The sequence below is a fragment of the Apis florea genome, unplaced genomic scaffold, assembly GCF_048593485.1.
Source record: "Apis florea isolate Af1SG1 unplaced genomic scaffold, ASM4859348v1 contig_2274_pilon, whole genome shotgun sequence".
Lineage (NCBI taxonomy): Eukaryota > Metazoa > Arthropoda > Insecta > Hymenoptera > Apidae > Apis > Apis florea.
In genome coordinates this window covers 1,606,635-1,626,147 of record NW_028256550.1, presented here as the reverse complement: position 1 = coordinate 1,626,147, position 19,513 = coordinate 1,606,635, and the positions used below count along the sequence as shown (strand labels likewise).

Genomic DNA, 19,513 nt, shown 5'->3' with positions numbered 1-19,513 from the left:
GAAACGAATTTTAATGGGCGTAAATAAGGAGAAAAATGAGGAAGAGTAAAAAAAAAAATCGTGATTTGAAACGATTGACAAGTCTTATATAAATAGTTTTAAAAGTCGAATCCTTCTAAATCGTCGACTATTTTTTCGATTTTAAAGAGTAGTATTAAGTCTCAAAAAATGAGAAAAGGTGATGGAGATGGCGAGCGCATTGGGAATAAGCCAACACGTATAAAATATGAAGAAGCGCAATAGCCACCTTTATATTCCACAGTATCCTCAAGATTTTTTGGTTCTTGTCCAAAAATTAATCGATATTATAACGTTTCAAAAAAATTTGAAACAATTACTGAAACAAATCTTAAAAAGTTGAAAAGATTACGTGCTATCATTTTCATTTTCATTGTAAATAATTGTAGATAAAATATTTTTTTTATTGTATAAATTTTTAATTGTATAATTTCATTTTTATAATTATATATATATATTTCATTTTATTATACAAACAAACAACAGAGATCGCACGTTGAATCGCTGTGAAAACATGATTATTTAAGATGTACCATCTGGCGTATTTCACCCACTTTTCTCTTGACATAATCATGAAACTTTGCCGAGCACGAAATTAAGGTCTATAGAGAGGGATGGAATTATATATAAGCGTAAAGTTTCGATTTAATATAATTGCGAATTCTAATCAACAAATGACGGAACGTAATTACGGAATATGAAAATAGAGACACGATAAATCACTTATTCCAGATTCTAAAGCGTGATTTTACGAGTCGTAAAACATCGATGAATAAATTATCAGGTGTAAGCCATGCTGAAATTAGCAGATGCTTCTCTCCACCCGGCCAGCTTATTAAAACTGTATTTAACGTAACTTCATTTTGAGTCAATTGCAGACTGCACCATTTCGTGCTACAAATATATATCGTGGAACGAATTTCGGCCCTCTTATCCAACTTTACCAAACTACAAACATCTTTTCCCTCAAACAAAATAGCAATCTCTCTCTCTCTCTCTTTGAAAAGTCTGTACGTATACAGTTACACGTATAGCACAATTGTCGACCCTGCCAAGTCTGGCCAAGTCGTTTGCTGAAAATTTTCAGGGAAAAAATAGTTCTCCGCTATAATAAGATGTTCTACGTTTCTACGATTGACACATTTTCTCTCAACGTTCATATTTGTTCGAGATTGTGCTTTTATCACTGTTTTAATTTTTTTTTTTTGTTATTACTCTCGATTCTTTTGAATTATACTTTTCTTAAGCAGATTCTTGTATATAAATTGATAACGAACGATACATAAATTTTTTGGTTATTATTATTTCTTCTCAAGTGAATAAAATAATATATGAACACTTATGGAAGACACAACATAGTTTTGAATAATTTGGATGAGATAGTAAGTTGAAGTAGCTATTTATACTGCTCTCGAATTAATTTTTGAAATAAATTTTAATCGTTGATTTATTTATTCCAATCAAATTGTGTGTTTTATTTCGAAAAGATGAATTTTGATGCGATTGTTCGTGGTGGAAAGCTTTTTGATAGAGCATAAACTTGCATTATATGATATGTAAATAGCAGGATGTCCAGGATAATACAGTATTCAGTAAGCATAGTAATAATTTAAAATCTGCAACTCGTTTCTTTTTCATTTTCAATATTATTTTTTTCTTAACATTTTAAACATTTGCAAACAAATTTTTTAATGATATTAAATTATATTTTGAATAAACACAATGTTTATTTTTTAATTTTGAAAGTGACGATACTAAAATATGGTACAAATATTTTAAAACAATATTTTTATTATTGTAAAACTTTTAATAATAATTAACCAAGTTCTGAAAGTTTAGAAATTTAAATATTCTCTACAGTCGAACTATTAATTTTGGTGAAATTTTGTTTTAAAAATAATTATTCGTATTATTATTAATTGAAAAGACTGATTGAATATTATATTTTTATATTATGCAAAATTAATATGATCAAAGTATTTCTCTTTAAATGTTAAAGTATTCGAAGCTCTGTGCATTCTTTGAAATAAAATAAAGAAGACTCCACGAGCTTTAGAAATCTTAAAATTAGTTCTTTATTTTTATTAATGTGGATAAGATAAGATATAATACTTAATGAATACGAAGCTCATTTTGGATCGTGAGTATAATCAAAATTTTCGACATTGTGTCAATTCTGATTTAATGTTTCGATAATAAAATTTAAATTAATTGAAATTTTTTTAATCTTATATTATTTAAGAAAACACATATTAACATTAAGGATTAATTTCCTCTAAATGAAACATTGCATTTTGCACACACGGAGAAACGCTGTTCTCCAGAATGTTTGACAGAAAGTGTTCACCCTAAAATTTATAGACTTTCATATTTTTCAAGCGTGTCACTTTCAAAATTCGATTTCGATGAAATTTTCAGCATGCATACAGTTGACAGACATCTAAAACATATTGTTTAATTTTTCACTATTCAGATAAAAAAAAAAAAAATTGTAAAAAGCAAACTTTTTCGATTCTGACCAATTTTGCAATTTTTCCAAAAACTTCTTTTTTTTTTTTCACGCGTCATCCAGTTACCAGATTAATAACTTCTAACTTTCTGAAAAAGAGAAAAACTCAAATTTTGAAAAAATTATTCTATTTCGATTCTGAAAGGAAAAGAATTTTACAAAGCTCGATCGAAATTATAAAGTTTCGTCTATCATAATTTCCTTCTATATTTAATCGAATGTATTCGAAATGAAAAACAGGCAAGGATTTTTGTGTTGAAAATCGAGGAAAGGGGAGGGAAGCAGAAAGGAACTGACTAACTAGTTCAAAATCATAAAACGTACATTTCCGGGATCGATACGAGCGCCAAACTGGACCAAGAGAATCGAAGATGTCTCTATAATAGACGGCTGTTCAAAACTTTCCAACTGGCAACCCTGGCCGCCACTCTCGAAAACTTATATTCCAACGCGTATCCCTCGGTTGCCCCTGTTTTTCCTTTAGATCGATAGCAGCGTAGTAGGACAGTTTCCAAGAGTTAATTTTTATCCTTGTGTCGCGAGAGAGAGAGAGATGTCTTGAGGGAACAGATATTAAACATTGTTAAGAAACTTTTCGATGTTACGATTTCGCTTGTCTTCGCTGTCTAAACCCTGTCTCGATTAAAGTTGTTTGCTGATCTCTGAACGACACACGTTTCTGGATGGGATCCAGAAATGAAACTGAAGAAACGAGGAGATAATATAAAATTTCGCGCGTCGATGTAATAAGCCTAAGTGGTTCAAATATTCGATCGTATACAGCGTTTTTCCATTTTAACTAATCGAAATATGTATTTTTTAATTTTACCAATAAATATAGAAAAACCTGTTTGATCGACAGAAATCGAATGCTTAATATTAAAGGTTGATGTTATTAATTTATAAAATAATTATTGAAATTAACTCGAAATTTAAAGATGAAATGGAATGTTATGGAAAAATTGTGGATTAGTTTGTATAGAATGTCTCCACTTGATTTTTCCATTTTAACTAATCGAAATATGTATTTTTTAATTTTACCAATAAATATAGAAAAACCTGTTTGATCGACAGAAATCGAATGCTTAATATTAAAGGTTGATGTTATTAATTTAATAAAATAATTATTGAAATTAACTCGAAATTTAAAGATGAAATGGAATGTTATGGAAAAATTGTGGATTAGTTTGTATAGAATGTCTCCACTTGATTTTTCCATTTTAACTAATCGAAATATGTATTTTTTAATTTTACCAATAAATATAGAAAAACCTGTTTGATCGACAGAAATCGAATGCTTAATATTAAAGGTTGATGTTATTAATTTATAAAATAATTATTGAAATTAACTCGAAATTTAAAGATGAAATGGAATGTTATGGAAAAATTGTGGATTAGTTTGTATAGAATGTCTCCACTTGATTTTTCCATTTTAACTAATCGAAATATGTATTTTTTAATTTTACCAATAAATATAGAAAAACCTGTTTGATCGACAGAAATCGAATGCTTAATATTAAAGGTTGATGTTATTAATTTATAAAATAATTATTGAAATTAACTCGAAATTTAAAGATGAAATGGAATGTTATGGAAAAATTGTGGATTAGTTTGTATAGAATGTCTCCACTTGATTTTTCCATTTTAACTAATCGAAATATATATTTTTTAATTTTACCAATAAATATAGAAAAACCTGTTTGATCGACAGAAATCGAATGCTTAATATTAAAGGTTGATGTTATTAATTTATAAAATAATTATTGAAATTAACTCGAAATTTAAAGATGAAATGGAATGTTATGGAAAATTGTAAACGTGGATGTCTCGAGAGTTGATTTTGATATCTTGAAAAGATGTTTTTTGAAAAAAGTTGAATACTCTACGAGATAATAAAAATCGTATGAAATTTAATTTTGTTTTTTTAAATGGAGTTGCATATTTTTTACAGTACATCAATCGATGCAAATTCAATATTAATCTATAAAATTAAAATTTAAAATATTATTAATTTTTAAGATATTTTAATTTGTGTAAAATTTCAAATCAAAAGAGACACACAAAGTAATTCAAATTGAAATATCTCTTGAATTATATTGTCCATAATATGTTCCTTTTGAAAGATTTCAACTTTAAGCTTCTAAAACATTTTTCACAGTAATACTTGAACAAGAGAAATGTCAAAATTAAATGAGAAACATTCTGTGTTATCAAACAGTGTCACAACAAAACTTGAAACTCATTATAATTTCAGAAAGAACTGACAATTTTCCAATGAAGAATACAACCATCGTTTAAAAAAATAATTGAAATAACAAATACGTGTATGAATACTTCTTTGTGATGCTGTATAACGTATCTCAAAACTACTGCTGAACATCTTTATAGATTGCACAAGAAGGAAACAAAATGATTCGATTTTTTTTGAGCTATCTTTTCAAAATTTTCGCCAATCCATAATTTGTATAAAACTATGAAATTCACATTATGTCTTCTTTCACTGATACAACCCCTGACAGACAGTGTCATTCTTTATAAATTCTTCATCTTTTGAATTGATAATAAATCCATAATATATATGTATATATATTTCTTTTTAATTTTTCCTTACACGTCATCCAATCAAGAACAACTCAAGCTCGATTTCAATTTCAATTTTGAAATAATTATTGTAAAGGAATATTCTTCACATTCGCCTTCTCGATGCAAGTAAATTTCTACTCAAACGTTTATTCAACCAAGGTTGAGAAGACAAGAACAATTATCGAAAGTTGATATCGTAACAAATATAGAAAATTTTTCGTAAATTGATAATAATTTCGTTCAAGAAGAGAGAGAGAGGAACCCTTCCCTCGATCGGTCTGATTTTAGACGAAAAACCCGTATCGATAGGTTTGGCATTTACGTACCAAGGGAAATAAAACAGCGACAAAGGATAAAGTGCATTCGATGAATACGAAAGTAACGATGGAGCTAGTGGATCTTCCTTTGTCCTCGAATAATTCACCCTCAAAGGGGCGAACTAATGGCGAGCTTTGTCGATGCAAGGGGGAAGCATTTAACGGATGCCGACGACACATCTACAGCCCTGCTGTTTCTACCTCTGCGCACCTTTGTTTCTTCAATTAGGGATGGAGAGAGAGACGTGATCTTTGATTACTCTCGCTGCGTTGGATGAAAATTGCAACCAACAAACCTGTTAGAAAATAATGAAGCGCGAGTCCTGGTTGAAATTCAGAAAAGTTGGAATGTGGATCGACCAGTTCTATCTACAATTTGTTTATGATTTCGATTGATTTCTTCGTGTTGGCACAATTTTGTTAATTTTATTAAAATTCTCGTGTTTTTACAAATATTGAATTTTCGAAAGAATTTTTTAAATCTAATTTAAATGATTCAAAAATTGTTGGAAATTTTTATTTTAAAATTTTAGGGAAAATAAGTCGAAAATGGAGGGAAATTATAGAAAATAATTCTTTATTTATATAATTAATACTATATTTTTGCTGTATTGCATATTGCATTCATTGCCATAATTTCCATGAAGAATGTTGTCAAAGCCTGAAATATAATTAATAATATTCTTTAAAATTATTCCTTCCATGTATGATCTTATTACCCTCCATTATGGAAAATCAATATATCAACGTATCTTGAACTTTTAATTTATAAAAGTATCACGTTATTAACCAAATATATTCTCTTTTCAAACTTTTTAAACTTTTTTCTTGGAAAAGACACTTTCGTGTTGCAGTTATTAACAACTAAATATGTAAATATGTTTCAGCTCGTCTATATTTTTGTTTAAATAATTCAATACAATACCATTTTTTGTTGATTAAACAAATTAATAATCTAAATATTATTAATGAAAAATGCTTTTAAAATACGTTTTCCAAAAAAGTTATTCGTAATTATCGTTAATTCGTTAAAGGGAAATTTCTTCTAATTAAAACCTTTCAATTCAATTTTCAAATACATTCATCAGAACTTCATCTGATATGAACGAAATTTCACGTGGCGCCTGATTATGCGAACTTTAGCCGAGTTTCTATTATCTGAACTTGTATCCGCTTATATAAACAATCTTTATAATATAATGCGATTAACAGGCTGCAGACGTTCGAAATTTAACTATGGATTCTCTAATCTTCAAATTCACCACAATTCATACTGTACTTCGAACACTTTATATTTGTTCACCTGTACAAATTTTTCTACAATTTAAATTTTGCTTAAAAAGAAAAAAAGCGTTACGAAGTAATAAATAAAAAAAGATCTTCTTAACTCGTTTCTAAATTTAATGTAATAATAAAATTCGATACATTATTACACGAATAAATTTCTACAAACAGTCTGAACAATCGAGTATATATCATAAATTTTTATTATTTTTTTTTCACTTATCCAACTTTGTAACAATGTAGCCGCCTTTTAATTTCCAACTCGATGTGCAAATTCCATAAAATCGTATCGAATTTCCACCGATATTCGACATTTTTCGGCCTCCACTTCTTCTCTCTCGATAAAGAATGGAATCCCCCATCTATCCATCCGCGTTTTGATCCGTTCGGCAAACAACAAACTCGCATCGAGTAGACGTGTCCGACCAATCCCACCGGACGGCTGGAGAAAGGCGGGCGACTTTCGCAAGAAGAAAATTCGATAAAGCTGAACGCGGCATAGCTGGCCGCATACTTTGCATGCGTCAAAACGCGACCAGCTATGCGATACATTGATAAAATATCGGTTCCTCGCTCCATCGATCTTTCTTCCTTGAATCGATTATTCCACAACTCGAGATTCGTTTTTTTTTTTTTTATTTGATATTAATTCGTTGAATTTTTATCAATTTCGTGTAAGAAGAGATATTTCAATTGGAAATATTTTTTTAAATTAATCGTACTTTTCGTAATTTTATCGTGGTTTTTAGGTTATGTTTTTAAAAGAAGATAATGCTTTGAAACTCTTAGGGTTGGTTTCCAGGTAATATTCAAATTAATAAAGAAATTTTGTATACAGTCCATTGTAGAATTTTATTTAACTTTTTTAACAATATTTCTTGTTTATTTAGAAAATATCGCTCCATCGATTTTTCTTCCTTGAATCGATTATTTTCCACAACTCGAGATTCGTTTTTTTTTTCTTTTTTATTTGATATTAATTCGTCGAATTTTTATTTTAATTCGTGTAAGAAGAGATATTTCAATTGGAAATATTTTTTTAAATTAATCGTACTTTTCGTAATTTTATCGTGGTTTTTAGGTTATGTTTTTAAAAGAAGATAATGCTTTGAAACTCTTAGGGTTGGTTTCCAGGTAATATTCAAATTAATAAAGAAATTTTGTATACAGTCCATTGAAGAATTTTATTTAACTTTTTTAACAATATTTCTTGTTTATTTAGAAAATATCGCTCCATCGATCTTTCTTCCTTGAATCGATTATTTTCCATAACTCGAGATTCGTTTTTTTTTTCTTTTTTATTTGATATTAATTCGTTGAATTTTTATCAATTTCGTGTAAGAAGAGATATTTCAATTGGAAATATTTTTTTAAATTAATCGTACTTTTCGTAATTTTATCGTGGTTTTTAGGTTATGTTTTTAAAAGAAGATAATGCTTTGAAACTCTTAGGGTTGGTTTCCAGGTAATATTCAAATTAATAAAGAAATTTTGTATACAGTCCATTGTAGAATTTTATTTAACTTTTTGATTGTAGAGGATTAAACAATTTATTTTTTTAAATAATACTTCTTGTTTATTTAAACCTGTAAAACACATTGACAAACTTTAAAATCAGATTGAATCTATATAAAGAATTATTATTGGTTTTAACATGAATTCGCTGTACTTGTGTTTTTAGTTTATTGTTTTTTTCTTTTTTTAAATTAAAATTACATTAGATTCGAGTATTTTCGCGTGCAAGTTTGTGTTCATTTATACTTTCAGTTTAAAAATTTAGAATGATTCGAATCGAGAGAAGTCGTATCGGCAATTTTTGGCTGTACAAGAGTGTTGCTCGCTCTCTTCGCCCTGCTAAAACTAGATTAAAGCCTAAAGGAAAGCACGAGTTTAAGAAAAGGAAAAATTAAAAACTTCAAAGCCCTGTTAAAAATTCATAAAAATAACTTTTACGTGTGTTAATCCCTTTCCTCTGGATAATTAGAAAGAGTTACATCGTTCTAATTTCCTCCTTTCGCTTGACGAACAGAAAAATGAGAGAGAAGAAAGGAAGCCACACACGAAGCAAAGAAAAGTCACGATTTTCTTGTTGCAATTTCGTTAGTCCGTTCTCTTTGCCTTCCAAAAAGTATTATCCACCTGTTTCGGGGCAAAAACATTGGGAGGAGGTCAAAGAGAAGTCAATTCGACATTTCTTCGCTCCTTGATTTAATTATCGTCGTGTATCGTTTGCCAAAAGAATTCGTGTATCGGAAAAAAAAGTATCGCGACATCGCGTTGCAAATTCATAAATCGTTCGCCAAGTGGAGATGAAAAATCGCTGTGGAATGCTATCGGCTTCAAACGCGTGTATTATTAAATATTTCGTTGAACCTCGCCTCGTTCCACGGTTAAACGTTAACAGAGTAAAGCCATCGCGTGTATGTACAGTCGAAAAAGATACGGAAAAATTACTTTCCACCAGCTCGTATTTAGAAAATAACTCTCGATTTTTAATTTCTTTAATTCGTAACTATTTTGTTCGTACATTTTATTGCGATCCTTTCTTTGATGCTTTTCAATGTTTGTCTAAAAACTAATGCAACGTATTTATAAATATTTACAGTCGAAAAAGGTACAGAAAAATTATTTTCGAGCTTTAATTAATAAAACTATTATTTTACTCGTGTATTTTATGCGATCCTTTCTTTGATGCTTTTCAATGTTTGTCTAAAAACTAACGCAACGTATCGAAAAATTTATTCGATTCGGTTTTTATTTTTGAAAATCTTCTCGACGGTTTCATTAACAGTGTCGTTTGAGCTATTTTGACATTTTGAATTTTTTAGAAAATTTGAAATATAATTCTAAAGTGAATGCTTTTATTGAAATCAAACCGTGCGATTTAATAATATTCATGTTGATCTCTAATAATAGTTATTTATGACAGATGTACAAAGTAGCAAAGATTTCATGAAAATTTACACTGACTTGGCTTTTAAATATCATAAACAAAAAGTCTTAATCGACAATTGTTTGAGAAATTTTTGATGAGATTAAAATTGACATCTACATTATTTCTTTTTTTTTTTAACACAGAAATAGAAAGAATTTTTAAACTTGAATCGTATCCAGAAGATCCAGAATTGTTATAAAGATGTTATTATAATAATGATATTAGTAAAACTACATATAGAAAAGAACAGTGTTCAAATTTAATGATAATTCTAAGAGGGATGGAGGAAGAATATTATCTAAATAGATTTGAGATGGATTTGCTTTGCTGTATAAAACAAGCATGAAGCTTTATCTTAATGGAAAGAAAATTTTATTTAGATCATTTGATGATCTTGTTTAGTAATCTATTTATTTATCAAGCGTTTAATAAAATCATACAAGAGTATTGATGCATCTGACTGTCCTATCTCCTCTTATTATTATTATTTTGAGAATTTTGTTTCGAATAGTGTTTTGAATCCTTTTTCTGAATAATATATATAAATCGAATAAATATTTCGTGTTACCTAAGTTTGAATAAAATCTTCGATTTCATTGCAAGGATAAATAACAGTCTGAGCTTCGAGAACTTTCGTTCGTTAGAAAATTTTTCATCTTCATTTTATGATCCTTAAATATTTGGTCAAAGCAACGGATTTTGTGTAACCCAATTTCGAGTTTTCGATTATCTTCGATTTTATGCAAACAAGTTTTCGTGGTAAATAAGATTGCCCAAGTCTTCGTGACATTTAACCTTCGATGAAATCGATAATGCTATTTAGATAATCTTGCAAAGCGAGGTTTATCAGCTATCAAGAGTATTGCATCATTGGAAAACAAAAAGCTGAGATCCAAGGATTAATTCTTGCGGACGATCTGAAACGAGTGTGAGACGAGTAAAAGTTTATTCGAAGAATAAACGAGAATGCAGGAAACCAGTAATCCAGTATTAAATCTAAATGTGTGCAATCTCCATGGATCTTTGAGCAATTGAATCGAAATTGCAACGAATCTCGATCGATATATTCTCATTCTATTTATATGTTATTTGATGAATTGTGGAATGCATTTTGTGAAAATCAATTTGATCAATTTTTCCACACATCTTCTATTTTCTATCAAATATATCTTCAAATACGTCTAAAATATCCGATATTACACAATTTCTGATTTCAATCATTTTTAGAGAGTGGATTCTTATTAATTTGGAATTAAGATAATGTGATAATCCATCATCGATCGATTGATTTGAAAAATTTTTTGGAAATAGAAAAAAATTGGAGAGATATACTGTTCCATCCATCTTAAACAAAAAGCTGTTGATACAAAGGTTATTTCAAATCAAAGTTTATTTGCTGATCGTCTCATTATTTCATTATTGCAAGTATATTTTCAGTTTATTTTACTTTGATTGAAAAATGAAATCTGAACAATCCTCAAATCAATTTCTAATGCTTCAAAAAAATTGTTTTAAATTTTTTTTCTTTCGTATTTTGATACAGTATATGTATACAATTTCTTCTTTTGTTTTTGTCATACAATTCCAGCCGGTATACACTTCGTATTTTTCGTTTGAAATTCAAATCAAATTTTTTTTATACTTTCCATCTCTACACAAGCTTTTTCTGCTTCGACTCCATGACTTGTCACGAATTAAAATTACTTTCTTCCAATCAATGCGCATATTTCTTTCAAATCTTTCCTCTTATACTCTTTAAAAAAATAAAAAATTCAATTTTTTTCTCGCAAAATAAACAAAAATTCATTTCAATCGATTACCCTGTTGTTCCTATTTGTCTTTTAATTTTATCCTCAGAGGTTGTTATCTGTCTCATTTTTTTTCCTTTCTTTCTTTTTTTTTTTTTTTTTTCATCATATTGCACGTAATTGCCTGTCCACTTTGATCCATCTTATATTTGTCGTGTACAAAGACACGATCTTTTACAATTTTTCCAATACTTCTGGTCTCTGATAAATTTCTTCCTTGTACAACGTTGCAATATCAAGTACTTTGATTACATTTCAAAATTTCGACCCCCTTTCGAGTACTTTTCTTGTTTACAAGCTCAACAAGCCCCCATCTTTAACCCAAAACATTTTACAAATAATAAAATGTTTATGTGCAATACTCACTTTTTAATAATAATTGCTACGATATGTTGATTACTGTTGATGATTATTACTTCTCGTTCTCAATCATTGAATTATGATTATTCTCTCTGTCTCTGCTCTATGATGAACAATAATTCCTGACAATATATGTCATAGTTACTCTTTCCCCATTACTTTCAACGATGTACAGTGTGTATGATATTTATCTACACAAATAGGTTTCTGTTTAAAGATATAAACGTGATCACTTCGAATTGCAAACTCGAATAAATATCTTTTCCAACATTTACAACTTTTCCAGAAAAAAGAAACACACACATATATATATGTATAATAATACTTATACCTTTTATCGTTTAGCCTGACTTTCTTAAGGATTGTTTCCAACGACAGATTGTATAGTTTGTAAGTATACATAGCTGACTGTAATAATCTATCCATCAACTTCTTCCACAACTTTCGCCAGGGAAGAAGAAGCTTTAAAAATTGTAGAATAACAAGAGACTTTCTCTTCTTTTCATTTTTTAACGTCTCTCCGTTGTGATATCGTCGTTGAACCCAGGGGCTTTTCTTTTATTAGTATTTTTGACCACAGTGTGGCCAATGAAAATTGAGAGTCGAAATCTTTGCTCCATTTAATTCCCACTCCCCTCGTTCGAATGCTATTAATAGGATAATCCGATTGCTTGGGAGAGATTCTACCGTTTAAGATTTCTTTATAGACCCAAAAAAAAAAAAAAAAATAGTTTCTGCCAACACCTTAATTTTGCCAAAATTTCAGGGAAGGTCAATGGAGTTCTCCATTTCTCGAGAGTTGAATGTATTAGATTTTCTTCTCAACGCGTTTCAAAAATTCTCTTTCCGACAATTTTCAAAAGAGTATTAGTTTGTCGAATCAATCATTATTTATTTATTTTTAATCAGATAAATATAACGTTAAGATTAGATTTTGTATCAATTTGATAAAATTTAACTTTTTAATTTTTAATTCAATTAATAATTTTTTTTACGCAAGAAATATTTCCTCTACGATTATTATTTATAGAATCAGATTATATGGATTCGAGAAATCGATTTTTTCATTTAACAATATTTTATTCTTAATTAATTCTTAGACCAATTATGTTATCTATCAATTATTTTAAGATGAGGTAGGTTTTAAATCTTATTATATCCTTAATAATTTATTATATAAAAATAAAATCTTTTGGAACAGTGACTATTATTTTAAATCGAATTGGTGATTTTATTAATAATAATATATTTTGTGACTTGTTTTGTGAAATTCGATTTAATTATAATATAGATAAAGGCGTCTTCTCGACGTGTTTCAGAAATAGTTTCTCCGACAATTCTATTCAAAATAATTTTATCGAGATCATTCCTTTATCTCGTTTTTCTAACCCTTTATAATAATGGACAGTGAAAATCGCCTAAAAGGTCGATAACGTAGATTTCTTCTCCCCCTAACCGCAAGAATTTATTAAATATAATTGTTATATCGTAAGATTTGAGACTTTTTGATTTTCAATCGATTTCGAGACGACATTCCAATTGGTTGTTACGGGTTTTATTTTATTTTATTGAATAGAATAATTGGATGGCTGGGAGGACACAGTTTATGAAGCGTGTCGAAGTCATTTGTCGGTTCCAGTTAAGGGAGCGATCATAGTTGGAGATAAACACGTCGATGGTTAATGGATTACAACCAAGTTTATAGTGCGTGGATTTTTAGAGGATAAATATCTTGATTTTTTGGATTTATTGGCAGAAAAGTTTCTCCCTCTCGATGATAAAAAGTTAGCCATTCAGACGATCGAAACTTGAATTGTAAATAACACGAATAAATAGCCCGAGAATAACGAGTCATTGAATGTATTCTTTCTTCCTTTATCATCTCTTCAAATTTCGATCGACCAACCGAAGTTTTTTTGAAATTATCCTCTTGAAAAAAAAAAAAAAAAAACAGAAAAAGGAAAGGAAAAAGGAATTTTCATCAGCTTGGCTATTTGATTTTAAGTAATATCCCTATATACTATGAAGTTGAGAAACACTGTAAGCCAAGACAAGTTATTTATTTTGAAAATCCAGAAACTTTTTCTTGTTTAAATCTAATAATAATAATGATTGTGAAGAAAGATGAGGACTCAAAGCCCTTTGATCTTGTTGATTCTTTTTAATCTTTCTTCGAGTAAATCGAAGTTGATTCAACGTTTCGTCGATACAGAAGAATTGAAAGAAGAGTAAGGTGGAATTAATTCTTCTTCTACTTCTTCGATCGAAATCTTCTTGAGATATTCTGTCTTCTTCTATTCTGAAAATGAAACCACCACGATATGAGAACGAACGATCGATTATAAATTTGTTAAATTTCTTCCCTTCGAAGTAATCATTGTGATATCAGTCTCGATCGTGCATTTACCTAGTGCCGCAACGCAATGTATTAGAGGATGTATCGATCGGTTTCGGTGATTACACGAGTAAACGTGCAAGCAATACGAACGCAGAGGGTACGCTCTTAATGTTAAACCAATAATTTGATGGAAACGCTTGCCTATTTTACAGATTGTGCACGCACGATTTCAAAATATGGCTCGTTCTGTAGAACGAAATTCTTCGAATTCGAGACCGATTACGAAGGATAAACGTCGATTAACCTCTTTGCGAGATATCTCGCGACCCAATTTCCTTCGTGCGATGCTGTAGATGAGATATCTGGCGATCGATGTCGTCCTCCGTGTGACGTCTTCGACGAGATATCTCGCCTGTTCAATTCTTGCAAAGTGTTTTGTCCTTGGATTTCTCATCCATTTTTTTTTTCCAACGAATTTTATCCGCTGAGAATTTTCATTTCCGTCGAGTACAATTCCAAAACTGAGGACTGATTCTCACCCTGCAATTCGATGTTCTTTTATGGGGAAAAGAAAAAAGAAGGGATTCATTTTACAATTTAATGATTTAACGATAGATTTACTTGACATTTTGCACGAATTATTTTACTAGCTAGTTTGCAAGAATTTGCAAGATTTAGAACTTTGAACGCATGCACGATTCGAGGTGGTTAAACTCATGAAAGGGTATATAAGGGTTTGATATTAGAATTATATTAATAGCATAGTTCGACAGACATATATGAATAATTGTGATCAAATTAATAAAACTGAATTATTTAAAGGATTAGGTATTTCTTATTATAAATTATAAATCTTCAAGATTTAATTTTTCTTTTTTTTTGAAAATTTTTGGAATTTTTCATCATCGATTAATTTATTCGTATGAAATGATAAAATGAAGTCAAATTTTTTTTTTAATACCAACTTTAATTAAATTTATTGCCAATCTATTAACAAGAAACTGTGAATCGAAAGTATAGAGCCATATTTTTCATTATTTAGCTTCGACGTTTCAACGATTTCAACGATCTGAACGACGATCTTCGTAAGTAATTAGCGATTATACTAGATGCGACACGTGCATCTAATGCGAGAATCATGTCGCTATATTTTTTAATTACTATTCACAGAACTATGAGGACTGAGAATTTGATTTGAATATAATAACAATGTTCGGTTCAATTTTCTTGATAATCATCATCTTATGCTCAGAATAATTTTTATAAAATTTTTCTCATTGCAATTCGATGAATTGAAACTAATTATCCTTCCTCTTTAAATTAAATTTCCGTATATTCGAGTTAGAAATTGAAGCTTAAGAATTTTGATTAATAAATTGAGACCAATTATTATTTTTTTTTTTGTTTATTATTAATTCAAAATTCTAAAAAAAAAAAAAATATCATACATTTTTGATTCAGTTTTACTAATTCTAATAAAATTTTGTACATTATAAGAAACATAGATTTTATCTCAGACAAAGATGTGCGAAAATAAAAAAAAAAAAATAGAGAAAAATATTTTAAATTAGTTTTTTTCTATATGATATTCTATTAATTACAATTTATTTTCTTTTGTAGCAACGAGGTTCAATGCGTTCAGACTCGTTTCCAAATCTGTTTATTGTTAAGCCTCGTCTAATTGAGAAACATTGTCTAACAGACAATGTCTGCATACAATGTCTGGCGTCATTGTCCAACTGTTTGCAGACAATGTATGCAGACTGTTTACGGACAATGCCGTGTGTTCGCCGTTCTAACGGTGTCTTTATCTTTGAGTGAGATTGTTATCGCGATTTAAAGCGTATCCATTTTTCAATTATTGCGGAAGAAATGGAAGAAAAGTGGGGGTGTAGATTTTAAGCAAATCTTGAAATTGATTCTAAAAAAAGATGATGATTGACTTTTGTAATATTAAAAATAAGATATCTAGCTAATTGTTTAACTATATTATTTATTTAATATTTCGTTCACACGTTTTCCCATTCATTTAATTCGAATGGAAGACAAAATACTTGGATTGTTCACGGACTATTTTGTCCTTCGTTATTATTTGCGGATCATGCATATTGGACACATGTCTCTCAGATAATTGTCTCTCAGTTTATTTGCACCCATAAGTCTTACACTGTTACTTAATCCCGTTTCAAATGACAATCGAGACGAGATTATGTTTTGTGTTGAAGATATGATACACAGGTTTGCCAGACAAGCCTCTAAATTTTCACTACATGACATCGCATTCTCATTTGGGAGCAATAGTGGAGGGGGAAAAGCTACTGAAGACGGAATAACACGATACGACTGCCACACCATCTACCGGCAGACTTGTGTTAAGGCATGTTTTCACGCGACACCGAGTATCATGATTTTCTTCGTCGAAGTGTTTTGTGATCGTGATTGTTACATTTCTTCTCGTATTCTTCGATAATAAAAACTAAATTTTTATTTTTATTTATTCGTAACAATATTCTGGTAACTTTATAGTAAATTATAAACAGAATTCGTTTTAAGAAAACTTAAAAAAACTTTTTCTTCCTCCTTTATTTTTAAACTTAATTTACACTTTTTCACATAATCGTCATTTGCTCTACATTTCCACTGCTTGTTTTTGTAATTTGTTCATACAGTTCAAACTTAGTACCTAGTGATTTTCACTAAGTAAAATTGAAGGAACTAGAAAGTTGTGAAGATATAGTTTCAAAATTATGAATACATAACCTTAAATATTTTTCATTCTATACGTTACTGTATCATTGCCAAGTGATGTGTCGCATAGTCAAACGTACGTGTGGGAATATTTATCGCTTGTAGCTCGTCGTCCTCTTTAACCGTGTTTACGTTTAAAAATCTCTCGAGTTTCGTTGGAAATTGAAACTCGATATTTTCTCGAACGCATTATCGACGTATCCAAAACGTGATGAAATACATTAAGGTTATCCCCCGCGCAACAGCTGTAAGGGATTCCGTTACCGTTCGAGAAATTTCATTTCCGCAAACGGCTCGCGCGACGACGTGTCGGGAATGGAAGTTTCGAGACGATTGAAAACGGGCGAAACGGTCAATCGTGTCCTGCAAGCTCGGACGATTTACATGATCCAAGATCGTGCATGAATCAAGGGTGGACGCGTCGCCTCCCTCGTGTTATGAATATTTACGAGTCGAGTGCCGATTTCACGTGCGAAATTTCTCAACGAGAATTTGTCAAGAAACAAACAGCCACCGTTTCGAATCGACTCGAGGGGGAGCTACTTGCGCACAGCTATGCATGATCCAGCTTAATCCCTCAACAGTTTCGATCTCACCTCTGGAATCCACCATTTACGATTCTCACCAAATTCTCGATGCAATATTTAGGGAAGTTTAGGGTTAAGGCGGGGTGTTCATAATTGCTGAAATTGAAGCTGTACGACCTCAATTATTGAGCTGTTGGCAGAGTAATGGATGTGTTCTTTAATATCCCTATTTTACCTTAAAGTCCCTCATGCCAAAGGATAATGGAATTTGTGATAGGGTTAACGGTATATATATATATATATAGATATATATAGAGAGAGAGAGAGGAATATATCTACAATGTTGGACAGTTTTGGGCAAAGGTTGTATATAATTCAATTCGAAAATCATCATAATTTTTTTCGTTTTCCTTTAAAAATAATAAAACTGTTGGAGAAAGATGTAGGATTTTTTTTTTTATCGTGAAATTTAACACTATTGTAATTAATGATGGACATGTATTTTTAATTGGCGTATTTGGAAATTGATCAATTTCTTTAACATTAGGATCTTCGTGTGGCATCTCTATGAATATTTTAATTATCACTATTTAAGAAATTTATTTTATCCAAGATCAGATACAGACTGGATTGTTCATTCCTTCGTTAACTTCTATATCATTTATCTTCTTGTTGATTATAATGGTTATTATATATTCACAACTATTTTTACCACTTTTTTTATCATAGAGATTCAAGATTAATTATCACACCGTTAATATTCGTCGGATTAATAACCAGCTGATTTCTTCTTTTCTTTACTTTTAAAACGTTGAGGAAGTCTCATCTCAAGATGAGAAAGTAATGATAAAATTGGGAAAGGTGTTGAAAATGGGTTGTAAAAATGCATTCGCAAGTTGAGAAAACACTTTGACAAAGAACAAGATTTAAATTTTTTTATGAAACAATTTGTGACAAGAGATTTCAAAAATTTTTTAAACTTGTATTTATGTCCTACAGTTATTCTAGTGGAACTTTAACGATTCAATTATATGATATTTTGCCATCATTGGAAAAGATTGTGAAAAAAATTCCACGAAATAAATATCAATAAACAATGTGTACTACTATTGTACAAAACATAATCAATATTTTAGACGTGTATTAATCGGAAGATGTATACATAATACTTTTCTATATAATTCCACTTCAATTCCATTTCAAAATGGACCAATATTTTTATTCCCTAATAAAACAAGATCAAAGCAAACGTCAAAGAGTTTTGAAATTCAATCCTCTATATCCCCTGCCAAATTTATATTGATAAGAATTTTGAGATACAGTTGTAGAAAAATATATTTTATTTTATCATCATGACTTTTTATAGCAATGCCATATATTTAAAAAACACATATTAAAAACCCAACATATTTTAACATTTTTCCCTTCATGAAGAATCGATGATTTCTTATATTATGAGACAGTCTTAATCATTAACGTCGTACACTTGGTTAAATTCGCACGGCAGTGTAAAGGAATCAGACTCGGAGGCCTCAGGTCAATGAGGGTAAAATGAATGGTCCAACTTACTAATTGAAAGTGAAGTTATTGAAATTTCAAGTTGCCGCGCCACGTGAAAAAGGGGGATGAATGCGCCCTCTTTCTAATTACTTCGGCCGGGATTTCGTTGAACAAACGATCAAACCGGCAAACGGGCGAAATAACGAAATTCCATCTGCTCGGGCTCTTTCATTGGACAACGACATTTCATGGGCGCGATTCTCCACCGGCTGGCAACTTTCTTTCGCGAATGAAAAGGGAGAATCCCGTGAAAGAGGGCGGGCGCGACGCGAACAATGCCCTGAGTCAAGATAGAGGAAACTAGCCACGTGTTTGTGGAAGAAAGAAATCTCTTTTGAAAAGGAGCAATTGAGCGTCCTCCCCCTTCTTCTTAGCCAAGATAAAGCGGCTCGCAACCGTCCTGCTAATTTTTTAACAAGTTATCCGATTTGGAGATCGATTTGACGATACTTATCACATTCAGATTCGACGAGTTTTATCGATTTATTTTTTACTTAAGGCAGAAGCATCAACATCTTTCGATTTC

General features: G+C 30.2%; 1 protein-coding gene across 1 annotated transcript in view; it reads left to right on the top strand.

The window, feature by feature from the left end:
- The window catches only part of GABA-B-R2 (gamma-aminobutyric acid type B receptor subunit 2), a 192,557-nt gene that overhangs the window by 84,528 nt on the left and 88,516 nt on the right, over positions 1-19,513 (top strand). The window lies entirely within an intron of this gene.